This window comes from Bos javanicus, chromosome 27 (assembly GCF_032452875.1).
Source record: "Bos javanicus breed banteng chromosome 27, ARS-OSU_banteng_1.0, whole genome shotgun sequence".
NCBI classification, from domain to species: Eukaryota; Metazoa; Chordata; class Mammalia; order Artiodactyla; family Bovidae; genus Bos; species Bos javanicus.
The window spans coordinates 40,807,583-40,822,461 of record NC_083894.1 but is presented as its reverse complement, the minus strand read 5'-3'; positions in this window follow the sequence as shown (position 1 = coordinate 40,822,461).

Here is a 14,879-nt window from a genome sequence, read left to right as displayed (position 1 = left end):
CTGTAATATCTTGAGTTCAACTGCTGTAACTGACTGAAAAATATTAATGTACCGAGGAAAGCCATATACAAACCTGTGTAACTTCCTCCTTAATGCCTCTGCTGACCAGTCCCATAGTGCTAATTTGTGTTTCAGATGCATATTTTGTAGCAAAAAAATAAAGTAAAAAGACTGAGTGGATCAGGATATTGGGAGGATAATGCATTTGATTGAATCTTGGACATTTTATGTTTGAAGAAAATTGTGGCTTCATGCTGAGAAATAGAACATATGTAAATTATGAAGTCAGTCTAAGGGAGCCCCAGGCTAGAAACGGACAGCTCCTCCTGCATGGAAACATGCGCATCTTTATTTATGGTCTCCTCCGTGGCTGCAAAGGAGGCTCACATATACAGATAACCTGCAGTCCATTGAGTCGGGTGGGGTCTGAGTAGCTTGGTTGGTTTCATTACCCTAGTAAAGCCTAGTCCTTAACCACAGCAGTAAGGTTACAACATTTTTTCAAAAGGTGGCTATGTGAGTCACACACATGGATGTCTCCTCAGCTTCCTCTTTGCTCCACAACTCAGTGCTCGTGTCTCAGGCCAGCGGACCGGAGGAGTGGTGCCCAGATCATTAGAGATGGTTGAAGAGGTCTGTGAGGAGGAAGCAGTGGCATCCTCAGGACTTAAATTTCCATGCGCTCATTGGAGTAGCATCAGTTACAGAAGCAGATGTTTCAGTCCACACACCAAGGTCACAGGTGCAAGGCCTTATCCCGAGGCCACAGACACACAACCCTATACCGAGATCATCTCCGGAACTGACCAAGCCCCATGGCAACTCTTGCCGTGAGCTCCCCCTGACCTAAACCAGCCAGTACCCTGACCCCATATTAGGTAAAAATACCCACCCTATGACCCACCCTATAGCACCCTAAGCCACCACCTAATACCATCCTTCCAGCAGGAATTTTCTTTGTTCTGAAGCTCTAAAAATTGGCGAGTAGCCCACCACGAAAGCATCGGCTCTCCCTTGAACCTGCCCGCTATTCTAACAGCATCTCCTGCTCTAATAAACTCTCTTCTCCTCTCATTCTGCCTCGTGTCCGGAAATTATTTTCCAGCCTGTACACAGACTGTGACAGGTAGAAGGGGAGTCAGAGGTAGATGGAGGAAGAAATGCAGACAACAGCAGAATTCTGGGTTCCAGTCCCAGCTCCTGCATTCCAGATGAGCAGCATCCTCCTCTGCAGGGTGTGGACAGTCAACCACGGACTGTGGACGAGAAGAAGCTGAGAAGACGTGCGTTTATTCCCGTCCTTGCCATTGGCTCCCCTGATCTTATGCTGGGAAACCTCTGGAGCTTCTCTTCTGTTTGTGTAATCAAGGCTGAAGGACACTCAAGAGGCAAAAGAGCTCCCGTGCTGCGTCTCAGTGTTGTTCAACGCTCCGTCCGTGTCGCCCGTCTGATCACCTCCTTTACCTGGTCCCAGGTGGAAAGCACTCTTAGCTGCCCTCGGTTCATAGAGCAAAGCCAAGGGATGCGCCCTGGTGCTGCCAAAAGATTGCGATCTTCCCAGCCCACCTTACTGCTTGGCTCATGGCACAGCCACCCACAAACTCGGGAGGCCTCCATCTGGCCTCGGATCTGCAGCTCCTCGGTGTCAAAGCAACACAGCTGCTCCCACTGGAGCTGATGTTGACCCCCAGCTGCTCGGTCCTTGAGAGGGGACAGTCAGCATTCTCCCAAAGCCAGGCTGCAGAGGGCACCACTTAAGGGAGCTGCCACTGAGCACACCCGAAGAACTTCCTCTAGGATATGGGGAAAATGTAATTCTCTTTCTCCCCTAGAACAGATTGTGCACAGGGTGGACCTCCCACTCACCTGCTAAGAAGAAGGTGCACAGCACAGGTGAGGCTCTAACTGGGTGAAAGGCAAAGTGTCAAAGTAACTAATAGCAATTTATGAAGTTGTTTGTATAGAACAGTTTCATGCATTTTTACGCTTACATAAGGACCGTGCTGTCTGGCTTAGCAGTAAAGAATCTGCCTGCAGTGCAGGAGACCTGGGTTCCATCCCTGGGTCGGGAAGATCCTCTGGAGAAGGGAATGGCAACCCACTCCAGTATTCTTGCCTGGAGAATCCCATGGACAGAGGAGCCTGGCGGGCTATGGTTCATGGGTTCACAAAGAGTCAGACATGACTGAGTGACTAACACTTTTTCATTTTTCACAAGGACATGTTACATGAAAATAAAAGCAAAATATTGCTATCAAATTTGAAAATGATAATATATGTTTCTTGAATATTTCCATCTGATCTAAAAATTGTTTAGACCTGTGTAAGCATTGTTGGGAATAGCCTCTGTGTGGGACATTCTGGGATGGAATAAAGAAGTCTGTAATTCCAAAAGCTGCTTTATAAATCGGATGCTTCCTGAATGGAATAGATACGAGATGAATTTGATTTGTGTCTTTAATTTTTCCACCAATATCCAGCAACTAGTTAGAAAATACCAGGCTTGGTTGGCACAGGTGTAGATAGGAGATTCACCAGCCAGTCACATCCTCCCCACTTTGGGAGCCTCTCAAGATGGGAGGGCAGAGGGAAGGGGCTGATCTCAGCAGTCCAACAGTGTGTAACACAAGTGATGTGCCGTTGAAATGCTAATGCGGGTGAGCATCGCTTTGTAAGATTCACATTGTTAGGAGGCAGAGGAACCACTTGAATCACATAGCCTGATTTTTATGGGAGACCTCTTATTTTATTCTTTGCGTATTTCATTTTCATCCTGTGTTTTCTTTGGAATTAATAGAGCCTCTTAAAAACTGCTGTCTATAAATTTTCTCTCCTACATATGTCTCGAAACAGTTTCATTTCTTCATTTAAAACATTACAGCCATTTCAAAATGCCCTATTTTGTATTTAATTTCACCATCTCACATAAAATACATGTTCTTCACATAATTATGTAAAAATGGGTTTGCAAATGCCCTAGAGATCCATATGATGGGCACATTATAGGATTCTAAGTAATAATAATCTCCTGTTTACATGAGACCTGATTTTCATGCCAGTTTTTATACTCTAATATAGCTGCAACACGGCTTTGCTCAAATATGCCAGTTTATTCTGGTCCGTGAAATACATTTGAAATATCACAGATTAGTTTGCCTGGCAGAATGCACAACTACATCTGATATTTTAGAGGCGAACATAATGGGGCCAGAGATGGGGACCACTGTGTCCTGTTTGCTGTGAGCAGAGCTAAAAAGGCCCAGCAGCGTCACTGGAAGACCCAAGGTGCATACAGGAGTGGAGGAAGCCGAAAAAGGAAAATATAAATGGAAAGGAGTAGGCAATTAGGCAAGAGGAAAAAAAGAAAAAGAATCGTATTATATAAAAGAGAGCTTGTGCACACAAGCTCCATTGATGCAAAGAAATCAGCGTGGTTTTCAAGTATGGTCCCTGGATCCTCAGCATCAGCATGAGTCAGAAACTTGTTAGAAGTGCAGATGCTCCTGGTGCCATTCCCGGTCCCCATCCTGAATCAGTCCGTGTGTAAGGGGCCTGGGGAGGTGGCCAAGCCTTCCAGGTGATTCTGATGTGCACTTTCGTTTGCGAATGACCAGTCTCCTGGAAGGTCCCAGCAGCTTCTGCACGGCATGCTGGGTGCTTGAGGGGCCGTGTAGCCAAGTGGAAGGACACAGAGCCCAGTGGCAGGACGGGGAGAGTCAGGGACCCGCAGGACCTGAGGGTGGAGAGCGGACCCCCCAGTGGAGGTCCAGGGGAGAGTTGCTCTCTGCAGAGCTAGTGTCTCGAAAGCAGCACCTTTTTGGTGACCTCTAAGGTGACTGTGTCATGACAGAGTTAAGACAGCCGGAGGAACCATGTAAGACATGAAGTCCAAGGAGCAGGAGAGGGGGAGGAGAACAGGTGTCCTCTGTACCACTCAGTGAGGGCCGGTCCTGTCTCATGACACATCCCCACCCAGCCTCAAGTTCTTGGTGCCAGCCACTTCTTCAGGAGGAGCCGCAGGAAGGAGGATCCAGGCAGGGTAGAGGGACATAGTGTCCTGGGGGACTGGGAGGGCGTCAGGGGAGCCTGCACACAAGTGATGAGGGGGTAATGTCAGAGACATGGCCACGTGTGCAAGGCTTAGGAGTCATTGGACACCCGAGATAGACAATGATGTTATTTGGGTCTTGTGGGAATTAAAATGCCTGTGGGAGTTTTGTGAAATCAGTGTTCCCAACAACAAAGTTTTGGGCCCCACAGTAAACGGGGTCAGTACCTTCTTCTTATCCCCTACAAGAAGACCATCTCTGTACATTCACTCTGAAACACCTGCCTTCAGTCTGGCCCAAGGGACTTGTTTGGATGTTTGAGAGAATGAAAATCATCTAGTCTATAAGAAACGGATGCCAGCAACCCCCACAAAGAGCAGAAGATGCCAGAGGAGTGATTCTCTTCCTTCGGGCATTCGCTCCTCTGTTTCATGTTTGTGAAAATATTCAGGACAAACGATGTATCATTTAACCTTAGCCAAGAGGAATTTGACTCGTGTTTGGTTTCCTAGAGAGAATTAATTTTGAAAATTTGGAATACGGGAAACATGGTAATACTCTTGCTGTAGGCAGTCATTGAAGTTGGCCTTGTATTTTGGGGTGATTTTCAGAATATTTTCTCTTTAGTTTAGCTAGATAGAAACAAGTCATTCAGCCTTTTCCATAAGCTTCCTTTATTAAAAACCAGCGTGTGCTTCTTTCAGTGCTTTAAACAATGATTAGGGGACTTTCCTGATGACCTAGTGGTTAGGACTCGGCCTTCCAAGACAGTGGGCGCACACGTCTCTGGGCCAAGAAACCAAAGCATAAAACAGAAGCAATTCAATAAAGACTTTAAAAAGGATGGTCCTTATAAAAAGTCTTCTAAAAATGATTAGGGCAATGTGTTATAAATAATGTTTTCATTATGTATTATTTGGATGAGTTTTCCCCTAACTGTTTGGGATTCCCTGGTGGCTCAGATGGTAAAGAGTCTGCCTGTAATGAGGGAGACTCGGGTTCGATCCCCGGGTCAGCAGATCCCCTGGAGAAGGAAATGGAAACCCACTCCAGTATTCTTGCCTGGAAAATCCCATGAACGGAGGAGCCTGACCGGCTACAGTCCATGGGTCACAAAGAGTCAGACACGACTGAATGAGTTCACTTTCACTTTCCCCCAGCTTTACAGAATGAAATGCACACACATTTCCTGAGATTTTTAAGCTTGTCTTTGAACCTCTCTAAAATGCTTTTTTAGGTTTTCCTTTTCCAAAATGCATCTCTCCTCCCCTACCACCAATCCTAAGCACTTACCATCCCACCCCTGCCCTGCTAAGCTCTCTGAGTAGAAAGCCTCCCTGCTAAGTCCCATAGGGCAAGACCGTGAGGTCCTGAGCTCTCCATGCTTCCAGCCCAGTGCCTGGCACAGTAGGTACTCAATAAACGTTAATTAAACCAGTGAATGGCTGGGAAAGACTGCTCTGCATACCTGTTTCTGAAACTGTTCCCTCTCCCATTATCTCCTCTTGGTCTCTTTCTCCCCCCTCTCCCTGATGGATTCATTACAAAGACATTAAACCCAGTCCTCAATTTCTCTAAATTGTCTGTGCAACTCATTAAATTCTGTTGAAAGGTAACAAAGGCCCACAGTAAAACTATTTTTTTTTTTTGCATCAGAAGCTGTGTAATTTAGAGACATGGTGTAGCTCACAGTGCACATTAATTATGAAAGAATATATAATATTGAAACTACAAATTGTGGCCCAAAACATCTTTTTGATCGTGTAGTGTCAAGTGGACTGCAGGTGGAGCCCCTTCAGGGAGATGTTCATAGAAAGGGTGAGCTGGGGTCTGAGAGCACGTGTATGCAAGTAGATAGAAAGAGGTCATGGGCAGAGTTTCATGAAATTTGAATGTAAAGTGGTATTATGCATCTCTTTCATTTAAATAACCTAAAATGAGTAATTCACTCCCCAGAACATTTGATAAAAATCCTTGGAAGTTTGCCAGCAGGCACGGTGGGAGGAAGAAATGCATATTCAAAAGGAGAAGAGCAAAAAGGGGAGAGAAAATGAGGAAGCCAAACCTGCAGAAGCAAGCTATACCTGATTTATTTTCTAAAACAAGGGGAAACATCTCAGTAACAATTGCTTTAAAGGGCCAGGGCCTCACTTGGCAATGCTCAAGCAGTGCATTCTTTGGGAAACACAACCTTGAAAATGCCAGTGCATTTAAGAAAGGGACCCAGAACACTCCCTCTGCATGGTGCTCACCTCAGGTGACAGATCCTTGCTCTGGAAGCTATGTTCTGGGGTGTCAAAACACCTCCAAGCAGTGGTAGCCGTTGCCATGGAGATAACTGGATGATGGATAGCTAGATGATAGACAGACACTGAAGAGATAGTAGATAGATGATCCCGTCTGTCAGAAGAGCCCTTTGTGCCTAGGAAATTACAGAAGTTTTTTTTTTTTAAAAAACAATTCTTCTGTCAAAATCAAAAATAGAACCCTCTTGCTTTACTCCCACTCTATATGCATTCCGCTACTTTTCCAAAGCTTTTTTCTTATTATCACATTCATGATGGGTTCCGCCCATTTGATTCTTGCTTGACTTCTCCTCAAGGAGATTAACTTTCCTCAGAGGTTAAATGCACTCCCAGTGCTGGGAGCAAAGGCAAAGACAGCTGACCATTCAGCTTTCTTTATTTCACAATACATTAGGACTTCATTTTTTCCTATTTTGTCTCTTTTTTTTTTGTATTCAGACCAGTTTTTTTCCTTTTTTTCTTCTTCTTCTTCTTTTTTTTTTTTTTTTACTTTCTATACACTTCACAGCATATCAGATCTTAGTTTTCTGACCAGGGATCAAACTCATGCCCCCTGGGTTGGGGAGGCTGGGTCTAAACCACAGGACCACCAGGGAACTCCCTCTTGCTCCTTACTTCTGACTCGTTCATTCCTTCCTCTCCTTCTTTATCCCATCTCCGTGCCCCCAGGCTTTCGTGCCTCTCTGCTTTCTGTCTCTGTTCTTTCTATGGACACCTGTGGATATTTTTCTAATTCCAGATATGCGAACACATTGACTCCACTCGATTTTTAAAATGGCCATGGACAATTTCAGCAGGCAGATCTATGCATTTTATAAAACAATAATGAGATGAGATCTTGAAGCTCACCTTAAAACATGGCATATCCCACTGGTGTGGATCCCAGAGAGGACTTTGTAGAATAAGTAAGTTCACATGTGGGCTCAGAGCTATTATTTCCTCTGCAGTGTTACCTCTGTCAGCCTGAAAAATCAGACCCTATTTTATGGGCCATTAAATAGCAACTGAGTCCTAAACTGTGCTGGAAACCACAGAAAATCATGAAGAAATCAGAAGTTGAGATGTGCTTTTTGGGGCCACTTTAGAAGGTCATGGAACAAATTCAGTTCCTTCATTTTGCAGATTAAAAATGGGGTGCAGAGAGGTTGTGATTCACTCAAAGTTTTGTAACTGTGACAGCTCCAAGACTCTAGATGGAGATGTCCGCATATCATCAAGTGACTTTCCTGGTCCACCCCGTTACAGAAAGGCTGTGTGAGAGAGAACGGAGAGTCGTTACTGCTAACAGAGGAGAACTTGGGGCCCTTCTTAAGTCGGGGGAAAGTGGCAAACAAAGGAAGGAATAAAAGACCAAGACTCATATTTCTTCTGAAGATGAAGGAAGAGGGAGGACCATGAAGACGATAATTAGAAACACCTCTGGATCTCAGCCTTCTCATCTGTCAAGTGAAGATAACAGTATTTTCATTGTAAGTCTGTTGCCCTGAGTAAATGAGAAAAATGTAGAGGGCTTGATGCACAGAAGGCACTCAGACAGGAACTGTTGGTTTTTTGGATTTGTGACTGAGCCTTTTTTCTAACCACCCTCCTATGAAGAAGAGTTAGCACTCATATCTTAATGGTCTGGAGTTCCTGAGCCTGGTTTTCAACAAGCTGAAGGTTGCTGAAGTGTTAGTCGCTCAGTCTTGTCCAACTCTTTGCAACCCCATGTACTGTAGCCCTCCAGGCTCCTCTGTCCGTGGGATTCTCCAGGCAAGAATACTGGAGTGAGTTGCCATTTCCTACTTCAGGTATCTTCCCAACCCAGGAATTGAACCCAGGTCTCCTTCATTGCAGGCACATTCTTTACCATCTCAGCCACCAGGGAAATCCAAAGGTTGCTGAAGTGCAAGCTAATTCCGTCCAGCTCTGAAATCAGAGTCTGAAAATCTGGCTCCAAGCTGTTTGTTGTAAAATCAGTTGCAGTTGTTGGGTTGCACATGTACCCAGAAAAGGACAGACAGACAGGATAAATGTTTGTCAAAAGTGATTAACTGGTGCCACATGCGTGAAAATGTCTGTAACTCAGTCTCAATTCTGATGAAGGCTGATCAATTAATGTTAATGATCTTAACATTACAGTGGCTGATCAGGGTTACAAGTTATACAACGTTTTGAAAGTAGACTTAGTTTACTTCCCCAGGAAACAGGCTATTAGCTGGATATTTGCACACAGGAATCTTATTGCAAAGTGCCCTTCAGATCCATACCTGTGAGAAAATGGGGAAAGCTGGATCAGATGGGAAAAAGAATTCAATACAGTTGCAATAGCTGATATGGTTCTCAGTCAAACCCTCGATGGGTTATGCCATTGAGATGGTTCTCTTGAACTGTCCAGAATTGAGGCGAAAGGGCTGGATCTTCCTGCTCCATATCAGTAGGCTATTAGATGCTGGCCGCCCTGTGGAGGAGGAGTGACGGTCAACAGGGGACTTAAGGCAGCAGGCATGGTGAGGGCCTCTCCTACAGAGGAGTCTGTAGACAGAGCACTCTAGAAGCCAGCACGGAAGTCCACACGATCTCATATGCAGAGCAGAGCAGCTTGGCAGGTGTTGGGTTGTGTTCTAGGGACCCTGAATCGGAGCGTTACTGAATGCAAATTTGTGGCCCCAACACACAGTGACACCAAACAAGCCGAACTGTCCGAGTTGGGAGCAGAGAAAGGCTTATTGCAGAACGATGCCAGGAAACAGACGGTTTGTGCCTGACCCCCCAAGCCCGAATTCCTCGAAGGGTTTCAGCAAACTGTTTTTAAATGCAAGGTGAGAGACGGGGATTGTTGCAAACTTCTTGGTGCAGGAATCCTTTGTTCTTGCCCCTGTCCACATAAGGCAGGTCCGGACATTCCTGTAAACCTCCAACAAGACAGATGTTGTTCTCTGGTCTGCAACCTTATATCTCTATATAAATGGAAAAGTGTGTTCAGAGCCTTGAGAATGGGCTCTCCTGTATATTTCAGGCAACATTCTTAAATTGAAGAAAACCAATAAAATACAAAGGTTAGCATATTATAAAAGAAGCAGAGCTAATACAGGGTCAGGTTTGTTCTTCCCTATTAAAATAGGAAGGGGACTCAAGGCCCTGGGAACACAAACAACATGTTATTTGTCCCTCCTTAAGAAGTCTAAAGCCAGACCCTCTTCCATTGTTTTAAAAATATTATTAAAGAAACTTTGGTTGAAAACAGGTCCATCAAAGTTGTCCGTCTGTGGAACCGGAGTTGTTGTTTAGTCACTAAGTCATGTCTTACTCTGAGACCCCTGGACCGTAGCCACCAGGCTCCTCTGTCCCATGGGGTTCTCCAGGCAAGAATACTGGAGTGGATTGCCATTTCCTTTTCCGGGGGATCTTCCTGACCCCGGGATCCAGCCCGCATCTCCTGCTGGGCAGGTGATTTCTTTACCACTGAGCCACCTGGGAAGCCCATGCACCAGAGAGAACACCTCAAACGCTCCCCTAGTTTGCTTCACCACTCTGCTGAGAGTGCGCAAACGCCAAGAGGGAGGTCCAGTGTACTCATCACAGCTGTGAAGAGGAAAACGGCTGGTTCTGAGGAAAGCTATGGTCGCTCATAGAATGAGAGAAACAGTTATTATCCAGATATTGTGAAGCTAGAGGCTAACCTCATACCTTGGAGCTTTCAAGCAAACCGATTTGCTACTTGCTAGAATTTTCCAGATAATTTGTTCAAATGTGGCCTATTTTGTACACGGAGATATACCCCCCCGCCAAGAGTTTTTTGTATTATACCTTCATTTCTTCATGTTAGGAATTTCACATCAGTTTTATGGACATAGCCCAACTGATTCACCCGTTGCCTGAGCAAAGTGAAATCGTAGTAAAGCCTTTGGTATGGATAAGTTAAAGCATGTATAAACTGATGTGCTTATATCCAAAGACAATTTAGATAATTCAACCTTAACCCTGCTCTTGAGACCACATTTTTTTTTTTTACCAGAAATGTTATTCATAATCAACATTTCCCCCCCATGGGTGATTGGTTTTCCCAAAGCCACTCTTTTAGGAAACAAAACTGAACAGGGCTGAAGCAGAGCCCAAGTCCTCCTTCCTGTCCTCCCTGTCTACTCATCTGTCCCTGATGAGTAGCTGGCAGTTGCCCGTGGCTGGCAGTAAACACTCCTTGAAACCAGTAATAAACCCCATTTCTCAGAAAATAGCATCCTCTTTCCCTCAGTTGCCAAAGACAGAAATGTAGAAATCATATTTAACATAATTTTCTTTTGTACCTTGTGTATTTAATACGTCACCAGATGCTGCTTGTTCTATCTTCTGAATGTCTCATCTGTGTCTTCACAATTTCTGCCTCCACTGCCTTACTCTGGACCCAGTTATCTCTTGAGGTTGTCTCTTACCCGGTTATAGTTACCAGGGATTCTCTAAAGCTGGCCTGGCTCCTTCCAGTCACCTTCCAGAAGGTAAGAATGATCTCAAACAAATCTGTCCTTCCTTCTGTTTTCACACCCTCAGGATAAATGTGAGATCCCTGTGAATGTTAGGCAAGATGCTTCATCTTCCTTAGATTTTCCTTGCTCTCGTGGAATCCTGTTCCACTCAACCCAAACTATTTTCCCTGTCATCCCATGACCCTTTCCATGGCTGGACATGTCCTTCATCCCCAGTAACTCTTTAGTAAAAGACAGCTCAAGCATTGCCTCTGCCGTGAAATGTTCCTCTGAGGACCCCCACCCCATGGACCTTCCCTGCCCGCTTGCCTGCCTGCTCTGTGTTTCCATATATATCAAGACATTCAGACTTTTCCAGAAATATGGTCCTCTACATACATGTCTTTATCTCCAATTAGAAGGGAAATAATGGCAAGGTCAGGATTATCCTTTCCTCTGGATTTATGATGTCTTGAACAGGGCTTGGCACTTAATACAGGTCCAGAAAGTGCTCTTATGTTTTTTAGCCTTTTAACAGATGAGAATGTTATACATAGTGCTTTTAGCTCTTAACAACAGGGAAATTTGGCTTTTAATTATAAAGTAATAATTCTTGAGTCGAATAAAGCATAAGATACAAATTACTTTTTGATCAGGTTAATTAAGTGCTTGGAGTTCTCAGAAGTGTAGTTAGTTTTCCTTCTATGCCCTGCAGAAAGAGCAATCTATCAAAATAATTCCATATTTGGTTCACTCTATAATTTAATGTAATTTAAAAATTTACTCTCTGGATGATTCTGTTAGGTCTATTTCCCCAAAAAATATTTTTTCAAATTTAATTTTAAACTTTTATTACAGGTGATTTACAATGTTGTAGTGGTTTCAGGTGTATGGCACAGGGATTCCAGTAGACACACACATATATTCATCCTTCTTCAGGCTCTTTTCCCATCTAGGTCACTATGGAATATTGAGTGTGGTTCCCGGGTTACAGTAGGCCCTTGTTGTTTGCCCGTTTTTTATATCTATGGTGTGTATATGTTAATCCCAAACTCCTAATTAGTCCCCCCAGCCCCTGAATGTTTCCACTTTGGTAACTGTAAGTTTGTTATAAACAAGTTCATTTTCATTATTTTTTAAAGATTAGATTACACATGTGAGTGATATCATATGATGTTTTTCTCTCTCTGACTTAGTGTGATGACCTCGAGGTCCATTCGTGTTGCTGCAAATGGCATTAACATAGTTTTTGTATTGTTGAGTAGCGTTCTATTGTATATATGCATACGTACACACGCACACACACACACATTTACCACATCTTTATATTCATCCCTCTGTCAGTGGAGATTTAGGTTGTTTCCATCTCTGGACTATTTTAAATAGTGCTGCAGTGAACACCAGAGTGCAAATATCTTTTCAAATTATGTTTTTCTCTGGTATATGCACCCAGAAGTTGAATTACTGGATCATATGTAGATCTATTTTTGTTTTTTTTTTTTTTAGGAACCTATCTACTCTTCTTTATAGTGGCTGTACATTCCCACCATAGGAGAGTTCCCTATTCTCTCCACATGCTCTTTAGCATTTCTTGTTTGTAGACTTTTTGATGATGGCCATTTTAACTGGTGTGAGGCCATCAGTTCAGTTCAGTTCAGTGGCTCAGTCGTGTCCAACTCTTTGTGACCCCATGAACCGCAGCACGCCAGGCCTCCCTGTCCATCACCAACTCCCGGAGTTCACTCAGACTCATGTCCATTGAGTCTGTGATGCCATCCAGCCATCTCATCCTCTGTCGTCCCCTTCTCCTCCTGCCCCCAATCCCTCCCAGCATCAGAGTCTTTTCCAATGAGTCAACTCTTCGCATGAGGTGGCCAAAGTACTGGAGTTTCAGCTTTAGCATCATTCCTTCCAAAGAACACCCAGGGCTGATCTCCTTTAGAATGGACTGACTGGAACTCCTTGCAGTCCAAGGGACTCTCAACAGTCTTCTCCAACACCACAGTTCAAAAGCATCAATTCTTCGGCGCTCAGCTTTCTTCACAGTCCAACTCTCACATCCATATATGACCACAGGAAAAACCATAGCCTTGACTACACGGACCTTTGTTGGCAAAGTGATGTCACTGCTTTTCAATGTGCTATCTAGGTTGGTCATAACTTTCCTTCCAAGCCATACCACACCTCTTTGTATTTTGATTTGCATTTCTCTAATAATTAGTGATGTTGAGCATCTTTTCATATGCCTCTTAACCATCTGTATATCTTCTTTGGAGAAATATCTATTTAGGTCTAATGCACATTTTTATTGGTTTGATTTTTTGACAGAGAACTGCATGGGCTGTTTATATATTTTTGAAGAATTAATCCCTTATCAGCAGCTTCATTTGTAAATATTTTCTCCCATTCTGTGGGTTGTAGTTTATTTTCTGTTTATGGTTTCCTTTGCTGTGCAAAATCCTTTAAGTCTGATCAGGTCCATTTGTTTAGTTTTGCTTTTATTTCCATTACTTTAGGAGGTGCATCCAAAATGATATTCCTATGATTTATGTCAAAAAATGTTCTGCCTGATTTCTTCTGAGAGCTTTATAGTGTCCAGCCTTACATTTAGGTCTTTGATCCATTTTCAGTTTATTTTTGTATATGATGTTGGATAATGTTCCAATGTCATTCTTTTACATATAGCTGTCCAGTTTTCCCAGCACCTTTTATTGAAGAGACTGTCTTTTCTTCAGAGTGTATTCTTGCCTTCTTTGTCAAAGGTTAATTGACCATAGGTGTGGGTTTGTTTCTGGGGTTTCTGTCTTGTTCCATTGATCTATATGTTTGTTCCTATGTCAGTGCCATACTGTTTTGATTACTGTAGCTTTGTAATATAGTGTGAAGTCAAGGGGTCTGACTCCTCCAGTACCATTTTTCTTTCTCAGGATTGCTTTTGCTATTCCCCTGAAATCTTTACAGTCACTGCCTCAGTTTGTATCTGGCTGTATGAAAAGGAAAGCCACTCTATATCAGATAAAGGTATTTAGTCATAGGAGTATGTGTGGGGAAATTAGGGGGACAGACACCCCAGGAAAAGAGCCACTGGGTGTTGCAGGCTCAGGGAGTATGAAGCTGCAGACAGTTTTGGGCTCCAGGACCCTCTCGTGCTGGGCCACTAGCGTGACTCAGGGCTGCGGCCCTCAGTGGGGTGGCACCCTTGTGTCAGGCGCCTGTCTGAGGCTCAGTCAGTGATCTGGGGGAGAGTCCAGTTATCAGTAGGCCACCCCCAATGTGGGCAGAACAGACTGCCTTAGAAGGAGCAAGCAGGTGGGCAAAACGTGACTCATGTCTCCAGCATAACCATAGGAGTCTTTATGCCATCATGTAAGTTCACACCATATGGTTAAAATAGATATAAATAAACACAAGAAAATAGTAAAATGTAATCTAAAGGTTAGCATGTGGTGAGTTTTGAGAACTTATTACCTTTGTGTTAATACAATTTTATTGTAAGTTTATGTAATTTTCTGCCAACTTCAGCAGCCACCAGCAGGACTATGGCAGCTCTGGCTCCTAAGTTTTTGATAGTCAAATTTTTAACCTCTGATATTCACAGTAAACTATATTAGGTGCTGCTGCTGCTGCTGTTGCTAAGTCGCTTCAGTCGTGTCCGACCCCATAGACGGCAGCCCACCAGGCTCCCCCGTCCCTGGGATTCTCCAGGCAAGAACACTGGAGTGGGTTGCCATTTCCTTCTCCAATGCATGAAAGTGAAAAGTGAAAGTGAAGTCGCTCAGTCGTGGACTCTTTGCGACCCCATGGACTGCAGCCCACCAGGCTCCTCTATCCATGGGATTTTCCAGGCAAGAGTACTGGAGTGGGGTGCCATCGCCTTCTCCGTATCAGGTGTTAGACTCATTAAAAACACACAGAGTAGGAAGAGGCCTTCCCAGCCAGTTAGAAGTTTTCCTCAACCTTCAGGAAGCACTCAGTCAACTTGAGAATTATTAACTTGCTCACAGCTCATTCTTATATGTCCTCTAGTAAAGGCATGGAAAAAAATTGTTCTTTCTGTTCTTAATTAGTTATTTGGTCTCCAG